General features: G+C 37.3%; 1 pseudogene; it reads left to right on the top strand.

Annotated features, from left to right (window-relative positions):
* The first annotated feature begins 213 nt into the window (after positions 1-213).
* Positions 214-3,475, top strand: LOC110647464 (callose synthase 12-like; annotated as a pseudogene).
* The last annotated feature ends 2,545 nt before the right edge of the window (positions 3,476-6,020 follow it).

Genomic DNA, 6,020 nt, shown 5'->3' with positions numbered 1-6,020 from the left:
AGTTATAATATAATTTAAAATTTATATACCACAATGTTATAACACTCTAAATTCAAGTACCATTTGCGAAATTACCCATATATAGTTTAACAACCTTCAACCCCACCGAATTCGTTAACTCGCACCCGCGCTTTGCGTGCCCATCTTCGTTCCCCTTTTCACCTTCTCATCGCTTCCTACTTTTTCGCCTCCTCCATGCACACCTCCTTTGCATCTCTTTCACCTTTCTCATTCTTCTTTCTCTTTCTCTACACAATCACCGGACATGCGCTGCTCCCATGACATGTCCGCCCTCCGTCACCACACTCCTCCCGGACCGCCCAGGTCCAACCGGGCGCAAGAACCGGAAGAGGAGTCCTATAACATCATCCCCATCCACAAACTCTTAGCCGACCAGCCCTCACTACGATATCCTAAAGTGCGCGCTGCAGCCGCTACTTTACGCACCATAGGGAACCTCCGGAAGCCACCTTATGCCCAATGGCACCCTTCTATGGACCTACTGGACTGGCTGGCTCTTTTCTTTGGGCTTCAGAAGGACAACGTCCGGAACCAACAGGAACATATAGTCTTTCACCTTGCCAACGCTCAGATGCTCCTCACTCTGCCTCCTGACAATATCGATACTCTCGACGCCACTGTGCTCCGGAGGTTCCGTAGGAAATTGCTCAAAAATTACACCAATTGGTGCTCTTATCTCAATAAGAAATCCAACATCTGGATCCCTAACCAGTCAAGTGCTGATCTCCGCCGCGAGCTATTGTATGCATCTCTAAATCTCTTCATTGGGGGGGAGGCAGCTAATCTCCGCTTCATGCCGGAATGTATCTGTTACATTTTCCACAATAAGGCCATGGAATTGAAAAAGATACTAGAGGATTACATCGACAAGAACACTGGGCAACCGATGGTGCCCTCGTTCTTGAGTGATAACGTGTTTCTCAATTGCGTCGTCAAGCCGATTTATGAGACGATCAACGAGGAGGTGGAGAGGCTGAAACTGTTTCTACAGTTCTCAATTATTATTGCCTGGGAAGATAAGAAGTATCCATGGGAGGCATTGGCAGACCGAAGTGTTTAGGTTTGGGTTTTGACTCTGTTCTTTACTTGGAGTGGGTTGAGGTTCTTGCAGTCTTTGCTTGATGCAGGCATGCAGTATAGTTTGGTTTCTAGGGAGACCATGTGGCTTGGGGTTAGAATGTTTTTGAAAAGTGCGATTGCCGCTGGGTGGATTATTGTGTTTGGGGTGTTTTATGGGAGAATTTGGAGTCAAAAGAACAGTGATGGCCGGTGGTCTGATGAGGCTCGTAGGAGGATAGTCAATTTTCTTGAAGTGGCATTAGTGTTTGTGTTGCCTGAGTTGTTGGCACTGGCTCTGTTTATAATCCCAAGGATTAGGAATTTTCTTGAGAATTCGAATTGGAGAATCTTTTACTTGCTATCATGGTGGTTTCAGAGTAGGAGTTTCGTTGGTCGTGGATTGAGGGAGTGGCTTTTTGATAATATCAAGTATACTTTGTTTTGGGTTTTGGTTTTAGCTACCAAATTTTCTTTCAGTTACTTTCTGCAGATTAAACCAATGATTAAGCCATCGAGGCAGTTGGTGGATCTTAAGAATGTGACTTATGAATGGCATGAGTTTTTCAAAAACAGCAACAGATTTGCAGTAGGGTTATTGTGGCTTCCTATGGTATTGATTTACCTGATGGATTTGCAGATTTGGTACTCCATTTATTCCTCATTTGTGGGTGCGGCAGTGGGCTTATTTGCGCATTTGGGTGAAATCAGAAACATCCAACAATTGAAATTGAGATTTCAGTTCTTTGGAAGTGCAATTCAGTTTAATCTTATGCCAGAGGAGAAGCTATTAAACGCGAGAGGGACTTTGAAGATCAAGTTCAAAGATGCCATTTATAGGTTGAAGCTGAGGTATGGACTTGGCCGGCCCTATACAAAGTTGGAGTATAACCAGATTGAGGCAAACTAGTTTGCTTTGATTTGGAATGAAATTATAATGACTTTCAGGGAAGAGGATATTATTTCTGATCAGGAGCTTGAATTGTTGGAACTGCCACAAAATTCCTGGAATGTAAGAGTTATTCGCTGGCCATGTTTTCTCCTTTGCAATGAGCTGCTACTTGCTCTTAGCCAGGCTAAAGATTTGGTAGATGCTCCCGATAAGTGACTTTGGTATAAGATGTGTAAGAATGAGCATAGGCGCTGTGTTATTATAGAAGCTTATGATAGCGTCAAGCATTTGTTGCTTGAGATCATCAAGATCAACACTGAAGAGCATTCAATTATCACAGTCTTGTTTTAGGAAATGGATCACTCATTGCAGATTGAGAAGTTTACTAAGACTTTCAACATGATTGCTTTTCCTCATTTCCATACCAAGTTGATAAAACTTGTTGAGCTGTTGAATAAGCCTAAGAAAGATCTGAACCGAGTGGTGAATACACTACAGGCTTTGTATGAAATTGCAATGCGAGATTTTTTTAAAGAGAAAAGGAGCACAGAACAGTTGAGGGAGGATGGCTTGGCTACTCGTGATCCTACTGCCATGGTATGGCTACTTTTTCAAAATGCAATTGAATTGCCTGATGCCAGTAATGAAACCTTTTATCGGTAGGTATGGCACTTGCGCAGAATTCTTATGTAACAGTCAAACTCCAACCACTAGATAAATTGTCTGTTTTGGCCATAAGCCTCACGGTTTTGTCCTATAGGTGGAATGGAAAACATCCCAGAAGGTCACTCATCTTAGGAGTTTTCTCAAGCAAGCACGCTTAACCCTGGAGTTCTTCCAATTCTCCAAGCCATTCCACCAAAAGACGCCTCTAGTGATTAGTTCCTCAATTTTATATATCATTACCTTTCACTCCCATTATGATGTGGAACGAGTTTTCTATCTTTCAGGGAGCTTTTTCGCCTCGTCCATCCAAAGCGAGGGTCTACCACTTTTGTGGCGTACCAATTTGTCTTTCACGACGGCCTCTCCTCCCCCTTAAGACTCGAGCATCCTCGGTTGACGCATTGTACTTAGGGAGCATCGGGCTCTGATACCAATTATAATGGTCAGGCTCCAACTACTAGAGGAATTGTTCGCTTTAGCTATAAGCCTCACTGTTTTGTCCCATAGGTAGAATGGAGAACTTTCCAAGAGGTCACCATCCTAGGAGTTCTCTCAAGTGAGTACGCTTAACCCTGGAGTTCTTCCAACTCTCCAGGCCATTCCACCAAAAGGCCTTTAGTGATTAGTTCACCTATTTTATATATCATTACCTTCCACTCCTATTCCGATGTGGGACGAGTTTTTCATCTTTCAGGGAGCTTTTTCACCTCGTCCATCCTAAGCGAGGGTCTACCACTTCTGTGGCATACCAATCGGTCTTTCACGATTTGTATATTATCTAAATGTAACACCCCTTACTCGGTCTACAGTGTAGCCATGCAAGGACTGCCACACTCTATGCCGGAGCACCTTATATTATCTTACTTTATTCCTTTAATAATTTTAAGCTCATTATATTTTAAAATCAATTATATTCAAAGGAGAAACTGACGGAGTTTTCCCTATTTTATTACTGTTTGGTGTATTTCACTATTCACCTATTAAAAAATTTCAATAGTATTTTTCAATAATAATCTCATCTATATTCATCATAACCATCTCATCATTTCAAATATCATTTATGTATTTCAATTGCATGATCATTTCCTTACATATGCATTCATGCTCATTTCATATATAAAATTTCTCAAATTTCATTAATTTATATGATATACAAATTAATTAAATAAATTCATGATTTATATTACAAACTTCTATGATCAATTACAACTTCACAATTTTTTTTATTACAGACTTTATGATTAATTACAATGAACCAAAAGAACCTAATATGGCTTGGCAGACCCTACCAGGATGCACTGCCGAGTGAGGTGACAAAATGTGACACTGCAGATCTGGTCTTCAAAATCACAGTCTGAAGCCTACTGGGCCTTTTCTTCAGTACTTACACGAGGAAACAATCTATCGCGCTAAACATTTCTGCTATTGGTGCAATAATATAATAAAAAAATAATATATTCAAATAAAGATAAAAATAGAGCATAATTTGTGTAATCAAGAATTATTTTGATTTCATATGAAATTTTTAATATTAAATATCTTTTGTCATTTTTGTTGTTCTTTGGAAGTGCTTATTTCATAAGTTTACAATAATAATATACCATATACAAAATTAATAAGATTATTGAATTTGTGTTTATATTATTATGGAAGATACATTTGTAATAATTATTTAAGTTATACTTATTTATCTAGCCTTTTCATTGCTTTACTTAACATTTTCTATGTATTTTGGATCATTTCATAATATATTAATTTTTAGAACTAATCTAGTTCATTTTAGATATTTCTCACTCATTTATTTAATTTCTAATATTCTTAACTTATTTCACTGCCCAAGTAACCTATGACAGGTGTAACACCTCTCACCCGTCTACAGTGTGACCGAGCAAGGCATGTCACACTCGGTGCCGGAGCACCCTATCTTATTTTACTTTATTCCTTTAAAAATTTTGAAATCTTTATATTTTAAAATAAATAAAATTCATAGGAGAAAGTAACAGAGTTTTTCCTAATTTATTACAGTTTGGCGTGTCTTGCTATTTATCTGTTTAAAAATCTCAACAATATTTCAATTCATATTCATCACAATCATCTCATCATTTCAAACATCATTATGAAATTCAATTCTATACTCATTTGTACAAATCCATTCATGCTTAATTTATATATGAAAATTTTCAAACTTCATTAAGATACATGATTTACACACTAATTACTTAAATTCATAATTTACATGATATGTAAATTAATTACATATGAAAGAGCTAATTTATTAATTCACATCTCATACATATTAATTATAATTCCATAATTTACATTTCAACATAATAACTAATTATAATATGCAAAATACATAATATGACCTATATGGGCCCTATCTACATGCATTGCTGAACAGGTGACAACCTTAGACACTTTGCAGATCTGAACTCCAAAATTCCAGTCTAATGTCCACTGGGTGTTTCGCTGGTTTTACAACCCCGCAAGTGCACTGATCGCTAACAAGTAATAAAATAATGAGTAGAGTATTGTTTCCACGAGGAATTTGATTAGTAAGTACCAATCTATACAGTAATTTTGACTGTCTAGGCTATCGAATACTTAGGGAATAATGTTTGTTAACCTTAAACACTAGAATGGTAAACTTAAAACGAAATAATTTATTTGAAATAATTCTGGAATTAAGATTTCACACTTGAATCTTACTAAGGATGTTATTTCGTTTATTTACTAGATTGAGGATCGTTTTCCTTGATGGAAATCAGTCCTAAGTTATCCTAAATCCTCTCTCAAGGCACCTAGGGTGTATTCTAATTAACTCAAACCCAATTTTCGTGGTGATCAAATTAATTAAAATCCTTTAAGATCTTTGACTAATTTTGAAGTTCCATAAAGGTATCAGCCTATGTCTAGGTCAGAATTCCTAGGTCCAAGATCTTGATTTTCTAATATTAATCTTCACATTTCAGTCCTTCAATTAATATCTATAATCAGTACTAAGTGGGTACCAGCACATAGCATCATTAAGATCACAAGAAATTAAATCAAGGAATGAATCTCAAATTCAATAAATAAAACTTAATGTTCATCCATAATAATAATTACAAGCATTACTCTCCCAATTCCAGAATAAGAAAACTACTCGCTCATGGTGAGTTCAACAAACATCATGATAAAAGGTAAAAACAGTAAAAAGAAAATCATGTAGAAGAAATAAAATAATAAAAATTTGTCTAAGGAGATGAAATGAAGGAACCGAAGAGAGTTTGCAACTTTGATCTTGTGGAGCTTCAGCTGGAAAACTCCTTTTGGTACTGATGTTCCTCTCCTCGAGACGGCTGGAGAGAGTGCAAAGTGTGGATTTCTCTCCTTCAAAACTTCT

The sequence above is a fragment of the Hevea brasiliensis genome, chromosome 7 (assembly GCF_030052815.1).
Source record: "Hevea brasiliensis isolate MT/VB/25A 57/8 chromosome 7, ASM3005281v1, whole genome shotgun sequence".
Taxonomy (NCBI): domain Eukaryota; kingdom Viridiplantae; phylum Streptophyta; class Magnoliopsida; order Malpighiales; family Euphorbiaceae; genus Hevea; species Hevea brasiliensis.
This window is presented reverse-complemented; position numbering and strand designations above follow the sequence as displayed.